We start from the raw sequence: 12,648 nt of genomic DNA on the forward strand, positions 1-12,648 counted from the left end.
ATGTACAATATGTAACTAACACAGTAAAATAGAGTGAAATTAAATTGTCAAAAGCAGTGCAGAAAGTATAAAAGATCAGCACAATTATACAGCATACTTAAAGATTTTGAGAAGCAGGTAAATTGGGTATCTTATATTTCAAATAGGGAAGTAAAGTAGCACCATTTTATAGAATGGTTGTCCTCTGACAATCCTTTGTATACTCTGTGTTCATGAGGGTAAGGTAGGGTATTCAAAGGGACAGAGCAATTCCTGTTCTTGGATCACAATGTATACTTATTCTTCTGTATTTAAGTTCTAATCTAAAATCTTGGTAAAGCTCATTAACTACTTAACTTTCATGAAATGATTCACACTCCTCTAAATTGTAAGTACTATATGTTTTTAAGGAGGAAGCATTCAGTCTTTGACCAAGCTGAGTTATAACTCCGTTGCCTATTTTAAATAAGCAACCTGCAAACCGCTTTGGAGACACAACTCTTTATGCTATCATTTTAATCCTGCGCCCTCAGTAAAGTTTAGACTACTAAAGATTGCTCTTGCAGCCACTACTGCCAATCCTAGACGATGTATCAGGGTAGGAAGGAGGTATGAAGTTGACTTGGGCCAAAGCTGAAAAGAATCTGAGGTCAGGTAGTGACAGAGAGAACCTCAGGTGAACAGGTAGTGCTATGGTAAGTCTGTGAACTGCACCTTCTGGCAAGAAGTGAGCCTCTAAAAAAAGAAGTCTACTCGATATTTGAATTTTCAAAGCAGAACTGTAAATGGGAAAAGATTGCCTTGTGTGTATTAAACAAAACTAGCTTAGGATTGCGTGTTGCATTGTTTTAGCACCCCCCATAGTAGTGAGAATCTCATTTCTATCAATTACTGAGTATTGCTAAGTAGCTTTTTTGTGGTATCCATTCTTGCTGATTACTAGTATGGCTCATTTTCCTTGATCTTAGTCTTTTATTACTTCTTTTTAAATAAAAAAATCAGACCTAGCTATTAACATTCTCCTTTTTTGCCAGTGGATATTCATTACTCTTTACATTTTGGAATCTCAAGAATGATGTCTATGGATATACTTATGTATTTGCATATTTGTTTTCATATTCAGAGACAGATACAGCTACAACAGATATATTTTACATCTTGTATGGTGGTTTATTCTTTACTAATTTGTGATTTCAGTTTTCATTGATTTTTATTTTATATTATATTAGTTAAGATGCACACTGTCTTCAGAGTGGGAAAATGTATTTTATAAAAATTAGTTTTATTGAAATACGGTATGAAAATTAATGTTAGATGTTACTACTGGCTGCCAAGAATTCCTGTCTCTATGAAGCACAAAAATGAAAGCAGGCCTCAGAAAAGCACACAAGAGGCCAAACATGCTCAAAATTCTATTATAAACAGACTGAGTTTGTGCCAAGATTATTGTGAATATTGTGACCAGAAGATTAAAAAGGCTAAACAGAGGGAGAAACAAGCTCAGAGTCAAGGACAGGCACAGGTCAAAACCAGTCAAGCTAACAAGATCAACAATCTAAGTAGTTGTTTGTGGCAAAGAAATAACTGAAGTCAAAAACCTAAACAGAATTAAGTGACCAGACTAATCAGGGGTAAACCACTAACCCAAGTAACAAAGGTTTAGAAAATCACCAAACTAGGCTAACCAGAGCCTGTGCCGCCAACTTTATATATGCTGGAGGTGATGATGTCATACATCACAAGGTCGGTTTCACATGATTAAAAACTGTCAATCAAACCACTCCAAAGGTGGCTGGTTTATTAACTATGACCTTACCGAAATTAGCACAACAAAAATGAAAAATAAGCAAATTCAAAAAGCCCAATGATAAACTCAAAAGGACACATGAAATTTATACAAAACCAAAAAATAATAAGGTTCGCAATTAATTCAAGTCTGAGCCCAAAGATTTGGTCTCACCCCGGGCAGCCTAATCACTACTCAAATGACAGACTTTGGCTTGCATTGCCCTAGAAACGAGTCCCAGGCTTTTAAATAATAAAAGTCTCAAAATGCTGCAAAAATAGAGAAGAGTAAACCATTACCCATCTGATGCAAGAAAAACAAAACAAAGTTTCTCTGTATTTAAAGGTTTATTAAAGATGATCCAAAAGGATTGTAGAAATTAAGTTTTGCCAATTGCAGCCAAATCAAGTATAGAATTCAAAGACAGCACCTCAATCCAAGAGTCAAGGAAGAAAACAAACAAAATAAAAACACAGTGCTGAAGCTGCCTGTCCCCTCAGTAGCTTTATGTTTTGTTTTTTTTTTAAACAGTCTGGCAGTCCCCATCTACCTCATGAGGAATCAGGCCAAATAAACCAAACTAAACCATAACAACATAACACAAAATTGAAACACAAATTAATAAATAACAGTGTTACATAAATATAACACAGACAGAACAAAAGTATGACCAACTCTGTCAAAATAATAATTTACGATGTCATTATTACCACGTAGTAGGATGAAAGTATGACATACTATGCTACAATTTTGAGATATTCTTAAAATTTTGATTTACTTTTTCAGAATTATGACTTTCCATCTCCTAATGTTTATTGGATAATATGACGTTATATGGTTCTGCTTGCATTTGGAGGAAATGTTTTTATTCCTTTTGACCCCAGTATGCTGTTGTTTACACTACAATACTGACCCACTTACATATCGTCTTGGTGCAAGTTACTGTTCCAACATGTTTTTTGTGAATGCTTGGGCTCTCAGGACAGAATTCACAAGGTTGTACTTACTTTGCACAGTTGCAGGAACTACAGCCCTCCACAACACTGGGCACACACATCTAATGCCTGACAGTTTTCTGTATATCCACTTGGAATTCATTACACAAATGCCTGCAGAACTGAATTAATGAAAAAAGAACAAAATAAAACTATGACTACCTTTTCATTGTAAAATTTAACAGATCTTTTTTAAATGTTACCAGCATAAAATATTTCAAGATTTCAAGCATGACTTTTCATCATTCCATTTGATGTGATATCTATTATTATCATTTGCTATGTGTTAGCCTGAGTAATTCTTTGTATTTTGTGGGTGGGACTCCAAGAGGCATGGCCACTCTGACTTTACTACTGCTAGGTCCTCCTTCTGGCTTTATTAGTCAGTCATAAGAAGAAACCCCAGCAGTGGAGCATTGTGTTTTCATGGGATTTATTGTTAGTATTTTTTTATATCTGGTTGTTTTTTTTATTATTATTTTACAAGGGGGCTCCTCCCCCTGCTCGCTTCGCTTGCCTACCCCCGGTGTTGGGTAACCCGAAATACATTGATGAATGTATGAGATATATTGGAGTGCAAAGGTGTAGATGACGAACAAAGGAAGTATATTCATTAATCCTAATAAATGTCGACTAATAGTGGACTCATTACAGAATGCGTTGTTAGCTAATTGGCGGAATTGTTTATCGGCCGTCTGTCGTTCCTTTCTTTGCCGTTTATCTATTGACTCTGCTGTTTGAGAGGCGCGTTTTAGGTGCCTAAGTTCATTAATTGTATTCAGGCGGGCTCGCTTCTGTATGTATCTCCGTCAGTTGTGGTCGTTCGTTTTGAACCTGTGCCTGCTTTGCTTCCGCAGTTTCAGACGCGCGTTGTAGGTGTCTATGTACATTGTATTTGTCCATGCGGGCTCGTTTTTGTAGCTCCGTTAGTCGAGCTGTTTGGTTTTGGAGCCGAGACAGTTTTGCTTCCGCGGTTTCAGACGCATGTTGTAGGCGCCCACGTCTATTGTTTTTATCCATGCGGGCTCGCTTTTGTAGCTCCGTTAGTTGAACTGGATCGTTTTGGAGCCGTGACCGTGACTCCATTAGTTATCCGTTGTCTACCATTAGTAATATGGATAATTGCACTTACTGTTAATACGGAGCGTTTTCTGTGGTTGTACTGTTAATAATGCATCAATGTAATGTGATTCACATATGCTATATGGTTTGGACGTATGAGGATGCCGTACATTTAATATGGAGAGTTTGTTTATTCTTATTACCCGGACCATGCTGTGTAGTGTGGACGTTTAGTTCAGAAGCGCGTTGTAGGCGCATGTGCCTTTCGTACTTTCACGCGCCTTCCGTACTATCTTTGTGGACCTATGGGGCCTCCGTAGGTGTGTTAGAAGCACATGGACCATGCTGTGTAGTGTGGCCGTTTAGTTTAGAAGCACGTTGTAGGCGCATACGCCTTCCGTACTATCTTTGTGGACCTGTGGGGCCTCCGTAGCCTCTTCTGTTTGACTCTGGGGTGCAGCGCAGAATCCTGTTTTTTGTGTGGCTGTGTTGTTACCTATGGGCGCGTTGCCTAATTTCTTATTTACGTTAGTTGAGCTCCTTCATTTTTGAGCTGTGACTCCTTCGTTCTCGGTGGATCAGACTTCGCTTGCTGTCGGCGCCTGCGCACTATGTCTCCTGCGTCCATGGGCATGCCATGTACCTGCGTCCATATCCAGTTTACCATTCTCGGTTAGTAATATGGATAATAATTTTTATTATTTTTGCTTGTTTTGTTGGATTCTGCTATTGAACTTGTGTATTGGGACTTAGCTCAACTCAGATTGTCTTTTTAGTTACATCCTTTTTACATTTTTGTGAATTTTGTTGTATTTCTTCCTTTTTATTAATGAACTCTCAAATTATTGAGATTGAAGTTTGAGATTGTCTTTACAAGCCAGAGTTTTCAGTTTTTCTCACCTATAGAGAATTTTTGACGTTTCTTGGCACTCTTTCTATTTTTTAATCTTTAACACTTGTCTGAATTTTTGTGGCCTGATTAGGTCAAGGCTTGGAAGTGGTAGTTGGGGGCTCATTGCCTTGGGGTGGTCTATTCTGGGTAGGCCAATGAATCTCCTCATACACTTTGGGGGTCTGTTAGAGGCGTTATATTCTTTTCTTCATCTTCCTGTATCCTAATCACAACATCCTTAACCATATTAAGAATCCCAACATTTACTAAAATCGAAACAAGTGCTGAGTGTACATGCTCAAATGGCACATAGGCTGAGTAAGTAGAATGGCATGAGCAACAAATGGCATGTAGGCTGGGTAAGAAGAATGGCATGGGCACCACCCACTTGGTGTTTATAATTCCAGGAACCTTTCATCAATTCTATCAGACCCATGTCATTTCACATTATCCATTAAACCTTAGAAGATAGTATGTCAACATTATGAGATAGTAAGTAAAAATTATGATAGTTTTGAAGTACTAAGTCAAACTTTGCCTCAGTTTTTTTTTTTTCTTGTTTGTGCTCCCATCCTTTGTTGACCCATTGCTGCACCTTTAAAAAGTCTGTGTGTACAAATTCCATTTTATATAACAGCATGTGGTGAATTATGTTGTACTAAAGAAATGAATCCCTGTGAGAAGAATTTAAATGTAATTATAACTTTTATCAAATGGGACAAATCCAATATACTGTAGATGAATCAAGATGCCACACCTTTAAAATACTAGCACTCTATTCATTTTGTGTGGAAACAAAAAGACATGGACGCTCCTACCCCCTATGTGTGCAATTTCTTAAGAAAAAAATATAACTATGTGCATTTTGTGTTAAATTGTTTGAGAGCAACTAAGTTCAAGTGACAGCTTCAAGTTTGCTATTAGTATGCAGAAAATTAAGAAGACATAACATTAGTGTTCAGATGTAGAAGCTTTGTAAATAGCTACCCTAATTTAATTATTTTTCAAAGAATTTGATTAGGCTCTGATCTTTGGTATCATTTGGATATGGATATGAATTGTAATAAATAACCAAATGTTATTAACTTGATGTTTTATGGAATTATTTAAAACAATAAAAAATAAAATATAAGGACACTAATGATTATAAACAGTATATGAATTTTTCAGTTGCACATTTAGTTCCTAAGCAAATAAATAAAACGGTACAACAGATGTGCATCAACATTGTGTCTGATGTATTTCACACAATATAAGGAAGTCAATAACCTGTAATAAAAAGGCAACAGCACAATGTTCCGCTGGAAGGAGCACATGCTGTGCTGAAGTTAATATGTGTTCTTCAAAAAACTGCCTTATACTCCAGGCGCTTTCTACACCGGTGAGATAGATATTGTCATAAAACAAAGACTCAGTTTCTGCCTTTCAGGAATCATAATATCAATCCACAGGTTTCTCTGAGTTCTGAAGCTGCACACTTTTAGATTTTTGCTTTGCAATAGTTATAAGACAGACTCAGCTTATAATAGTTTCTAAAACTACCAAACTGTTATTTTATGGCATGTGTGCTTAAGTTTAATGATGTACCATATTCATTGTAGGCACTGTGTTTTTGCATGGATGTCCACAAGTCTTAGCCCTGCACTCCAGTCTGATATCAGTGTGTTGACTAAAAATTCTTCCAAAGCTGTTGCATGTATTTTGAAGCCAGATAAACTATAGTGTATGATTAATTCCTATACTTTTCACACACAATCTATGCTGCATGTATACATGTTTTACAGTCCATCCAATGTGGTATATTATTTAACAGAAAAGGCAAACGCAGTCCTTCATACGTAATTCTGAGATGCCTCTTTATACTATAAGTAATGCTGCAGTTCAGCAAATACAACCTGTTTGGTCTAGGAAAGCCTTCAGTTATACTGCAATTTGTGCTGGACCAGATTAAAATTCATTAAAACAAAAATCATGAAAATGCTCAAACACCCATTTCATGCCAAAGACCAAAGACTTTATAGAAATGGAGAAGGAAATAAAAGCTTCGGCATGACTTGAATCTTATTAAAAAACAAACGCATAATGGCTCATGCTTGAGTAACAAATTGAAGATCTGTCATGCCATGGCCAGCCCTTTTTAAGATTTAAGGTTTTACTTAGTTATAGTCACACAAGAAAATGGGAAATGTGCTTTTGCAGTTGCATCTACAGTAAATATACAAAAATAAAAAACACATAGACACAAAAATCACTGAGATATTTACATTTAAAAAGCATACTTTGATAATCACAGTCCCTCTAACAATCTTAAAAAAAGGTTTTTACCTAGAAGTAGTCACCATACTTATGAAGAAACTTTCACCCTCACAGCTTCCCTAACTCTCAATGTTTTTCATAAAAAGCTGTATGGCACTGTGGAAAATGGAATTTCTGCAGTGGTTTGTGTGGAGTCACTCTGATTTACTGAAGGTAAGTGCTGCATGTAATGGGTGTTTTATGCCAGCTATGGCCATGACAAACCCTTACTAAGTGTCTCAGGCTTCTATCTGTTTTTCAAGTGCAACAAGTACTACAAAATCATATGAACTGTTTAAATGCACTGCCGAAATGTATAAGTGGCATTATAAACTTGATAGATAGATAGATAGATAGATAGATAGATAGATAGATAGATAGATAGATAGATAGATAGATAGATAGATAGATAGATAGATAGATAGATAGATAACTTTATTAATCCCAAGGGGAAATTCACATACACCAGCAGCAGCATACTAATAAAAAACAATATTAAATTAAAGAGTGATAACAATGTAGGTATAACAGACAATAACTTTGTATAATGTTAACGCTTACCCCCCCGGGTGGAGTTGAAGAGTTGCATAGTGTGGGGGAGGAACAATCTCCTCAGTCCGTCAGTGGAGCAGGACAGTGACAGCAGTCTGTCATTGAAGCTGCTCCTCTGTCTGGAGATGATACTATTTAGTGGATGCAGTGGATTCTCCATAATTTATAGGAGCCTGCTGAGCGCCCGTCGCTCTGCCACAGATGTCAAACTGTCCAGTTCCAAGCCTACAATACAGCCTGCCTTCCTCACCAGTTTGTCCAGGCGTGAGGCGTCCTTCTTCTTTATGCTGCCTCCCCAGCACACCAGAAGAGGGCACTTGCCACAACCGTCTGATAGAACATCTGCAGCATCTTATTGCAGATGTTGAAGGCCGCCAGCCTTCTAAGGAAGTATAGTTGGCTCTGTCCTCTCTTGCACAGAGCATCAGTATTGGCAGTCCAGTCCAGTTTATCATCTAGCTGCACTCCCAGGTATTTATAGGTCTGCACCCTCTGCAGAAAGTCACCTCTGATAATCACAGGGTCCATGAGCGGCCTAGATCTCCTAAAATCCACCACCAGCTCCTTGGTTTTGCTGGTGTTCAGGTGTAGGTGGTTTGAGTCACACCATTTAACAAAGTCCTAGATTAGGTTCCTATACTCCTCCTCCTGCCCACTCCTGATTTATTATTAAATAATAATAATATAGTGTTTAATTCAAATATGATGATAACAACTTAGGTATAAAAGATGTAAATATATTGTAAAAGAAAAGTAGTATTATTAGTTGTCAAATGCCTTTGCACTATACCAGAATTTTTTAGGTGTAATTATTTATGATCATAACTTTTACCAAAATGAAGCAGTCACACGCAATTTTTTTTAGTAATCTGGGATTCTCTTATACCTACAGCACTCTTAGCTCCTACTTACAACTGGAAAAGATTACAATGCATTTTGTTTTACATTAATGTACATTTATTTAATGATGTATGACCAAAGGATTATTGTGGTTAGGAATTATGAGCAGCTACAGTATGAAAAAAGATGTTAATGATGTATAGTATAACATGGGTATCATAATATAAGAACATGTTCCTTTAAATAAGACAGAATGTTTCTGAAACAGGTGGTATGCATGTTGCTTATAAGGAGCGACATCTGTATTATTAAACGTCATATTATCATAAGAAATCATTCATATATTAACCCATCCCCCAAATGTATCCATCTTTAAATGCTATCAAACACTGCTCACGGTTTATTATAGTTAAATAAATTGCCCGTTTTTTTATCTGACAGATGAATTTCTGGAATTGCACTACAGCTGAAACAAGGGATTTTCTGAGTGTATCTCTTCAGGGTCCAGCACACTACCAGTGGCAGGTGGAGAATAATAATATCCAGGATTACACCTCCTTCCATGTGGCTTTTCTGTAAGCATTTCTGCTGGCAGAGTACCAAACTTAGGTTGAACGGCTATTCTCTTAGCTGTTGCCACAATAGACTCCAGTCTCAAAGTCTCTGTCCACTCAGGACTCCATACTGACATGGGAAGATATTTCCCTTGGTTTTATTCTAAATTTTGACTCATCACAGGAACATAATACCACTCTTATAATGGTATGCAAACTTTCTAAGCTGCATCCTTTATCCCTCTCAAAAAAAAAAACTACATACTACAAAAAATAGATCTATTTTTCCAGAAATTTTTCTGGTTGCAAAGCTTTGCCAAGTCAATAAATTCCATCAATTTGTATCACTGTTTTGGAGATACTTTTGTGTTAAAGTTGGTCTTCCTTTAAACCTCACATCAGGTTATCATTCAGAGAGCTATCATCAAACTGATGACATTGATCAAGACTTTGAGAAGTACTTATGATGTACTATTAATTATATTCAATCAAATTGGAAGGGCTTACTCCCACTAGCAGAATTCCCTAGAGATGTTCTTATGACCACAGCTGCAGAAATATTATTTGTTTACTTTCTGCCATCTTTGCTTCATTTTGATTCCTACCCTTCCTTGGTACCCAGTTTTACTGTGTACTTTGAGATGCTAAAGTAATTAGTTAAGGAGAATCTGTTGAAGGCAGAAACCTCTCAATAAGCACATTCAAATCAGAAGCACAGAGTTGTTGTAAATCTAATTTTTTGGCATTGTTTTGCACATTTATTTTAGCATTAGTGTTATTTTTATGATGCTGTCTCGCTGCTATTTATGTATTTTCCAAAGAGTGTTTTACCGAGAACAGGGTTTACGGCTACACGGTGTGTGATGTCATCATTACTGCATTTAAAAGGGTGCAGATTCACCAGTATCCAATTACCTGGAATATATCCTTTTTAAATGAAAGAAGTGGTTTGCGGTAATAACTTTGGAGAATTTAAAAGGCAGTTAGGTATCTTTCACTTTGCTTTTCTGAACTCTCTTCTTTTTAGGGAACATTTTTTATTGTGATGCTAGTGCTATTTATCTTTCTGGTGTTAACACCTGCCTGTTTTTTGACTATTCTTTGTTTTGCCCCTTTTAATTTATCCATTTCTTGGTCCACAATCCATTCTCTTCTGAGCAAGTTAAGCTATTTCATAACAAGAGTATATCTACAGAATTTAGAATGGGATAGAAGTTCTGGTTCACAATGTGAGATGTTGAGGTTTCTGTAGGTTGTGTCCAAGGAATAAAAGACAACATATACCATCCTTAAACGTATTCCCACAAGCTAGCCCTACCAGGTCATTTTCAGATTCATTGTAGCTTCCATGTGTTTCATTTGATATAAACAAAACAAATTGCTATTACACCACACAAATGCTAGAGGACATTGTTTCCACGAGTCTGGCACCATAATTGTGTGGTCATATAGTGTGGTTTGAAGAGAAAGACAAAGCCTGTGCATTTTGCTTCTGTAAGGAAAGATTTGTTGGTAAAAGAAAACTTTTTTTCAAGCAATTTCTTTTGGTTTACATTTTTTGGTTTTGACTTGTTACCTTTGGACATCTGCTTTGGATACCTGCCTATTCAGTGAATGTTTGACCAGTTTTTGCCATTTTCCCTTAAATGTATGTCTGCCATTCACATCAAAAAGGTACTGTTTTGACTGTTTTAAAATATCAAAACCAGGGCAACAATGGTAAAAAATAAATTTATAACAGGCTCCAACATAGCCTGAATAGAGAAGCCAAAGTAAAGCATTGTGCGGTGTGCACTTTATCCTAGCTTTGGGATAGATCACTGTGTTCTTTGCATTTAAAATTGCAAAAAAAAAAAAAAAACTTTTCTTGTGTTTGAACAGTTTGGTTTTGGTTTGTGTTTTGTATTTTATTGACCAAGAATCTCTCTTTTTGTTTTTAACTTAGTTGCCAGATTCTTTTGGTCGGTCTGCTTTAACTTTTTTTTTTATTTTCAGTCTGCTCCCACAACAACTCTGTACTTTCCCAGTCATAAAATTCACTTCTATTTAATAGTAAATCACTTGCCTAAAGATATAAGAATAAATTGAAAAAAATACCACTCAGTGAACCAAACCTGTAGGGCAATTGTGAGGTGGGAGAGATACTATCTACATAAAGAAATGTAATTCTCAAATAAATACTACATATATTTTGACTATATCTATCCTGTACTTTTCTGCCTTTCATGAATGTTCTAGCTTCTTACCTGCCAGGGAAGTCATGCTCAGTGTGTCAAAAGTGACTTCCGATATCCAAAGTCCACTCCAAATAATACCTGGCATTGAACCCAACAGCCTTCTCCATCTTGCAGTCTATATAATGACAGCGTGTGGCAGAGACAACTGAGCTGTATGGACCACCATAACACTGGACCACTATCAGCCCTGAATCCAGAAGCAATTTGAGAAAACCTTATTCAAGATGATAATTTTAGTTAGAATTATGATAGCTTCCAAATTTTGTATTACTGTATATGTAGATCCTTGCCCCTTGACAGATTTATTAATGGTAATTCTACTAAAAGGGCACGATTTCCAGCCTATTATCCCAAGGGTATGCAATACCTTTAACCATGCCACAGCAAAAGTCCTAAGAAAGGTGAATAATACATGATCACTGCAATACAGTTTTGGCCAGTAGTGAGTCAAACCAAATAAATACCAGCACCAGGCAAGCATTTAATTAAAAGAAGATATGCAGAATAATTTAGATATTCCACCCATTTAAAAAAAAATCGATTTCACTGAATTTTAAATAGCACGGCAACACTGCACAACACACTGTACCTCTCAATAGACAGCGCCAAAATGACAGATAGCAATTCGTATACAGGATATGAAATTGATTTAAATGATATATTACTAAATTATGAACCCTGGGGATTAAGCAATAGTTAATTCAAATATTGCTGTGTTATATCATCTTGCCAGTATAATTTATTCTGCAGGGCAAATGATTTAGTAGAGTTTGAGTTTACTGCAGTTTATTCATATCAATACATTACTTAGAATTCAAAAGTAACTTTATCAGTCATGCATAGCATATTTTGATTCCTGATGCACCCCAAAGTTAATTTACTCACTAGGAATGGTGATATATAAAATAATGGTTCATTCTAACAATTATTCTGTTATGGAATGAGTATTTTTAAACACTTGTGTCCGGTTTTAAATGCTAATTTAATTTCTCCTCTATTTATCATTTCCAGTCTTTTGCAGACTTGCAGAAGCTCTAGATAGAGTCAAATGGATTTATAATAATCTGGAGAGAAAGAGGGAGAGAAGCCAGTTTGCATATGGATCATTGATCTTACAAAAGGAGTTGCAGATGGCAAAGTGTTCTAAAAATTATATATATACTATATATCTGCATGCTGGGAAAATGGGTTCCAAAAACACAGAACAGTGTGAGAAAACTAAACCGGCCATGCTGAACTGTGCAGAAAACACATGCATAAAAGACAGTCAAAACTATATTATTTTTTAAAGCATAAGATGCCAATAGAATGCTGAGCTAAAATTAATTTTATTAGCTTTTCTTACTGACAAGGCAAAAGGGACTCTTTAGAAAGCCTGAAAGTAATTAACAGTTTGTTAGTCTGCTGATTGTCTGCACTGTTTGACAATATTTCAAACATATAATGCACTATGAAG

This window comes from Erpetoichthys calabaricus, chromosome 9 (genome assembly GCF_900747795.2).
Source record: "Erpetoichthys calabaricus chromosome 9, fErpCal1.3, whole genome shotgun sequence".
Taxonomy (NCBI): domain Eukaryota; kingdom Metazoa; phylum Chordata; class Cladistia; order Polypteriformes; family Polypteridae; genus Erpetoichthys; species Erpetoichthys calabaricus.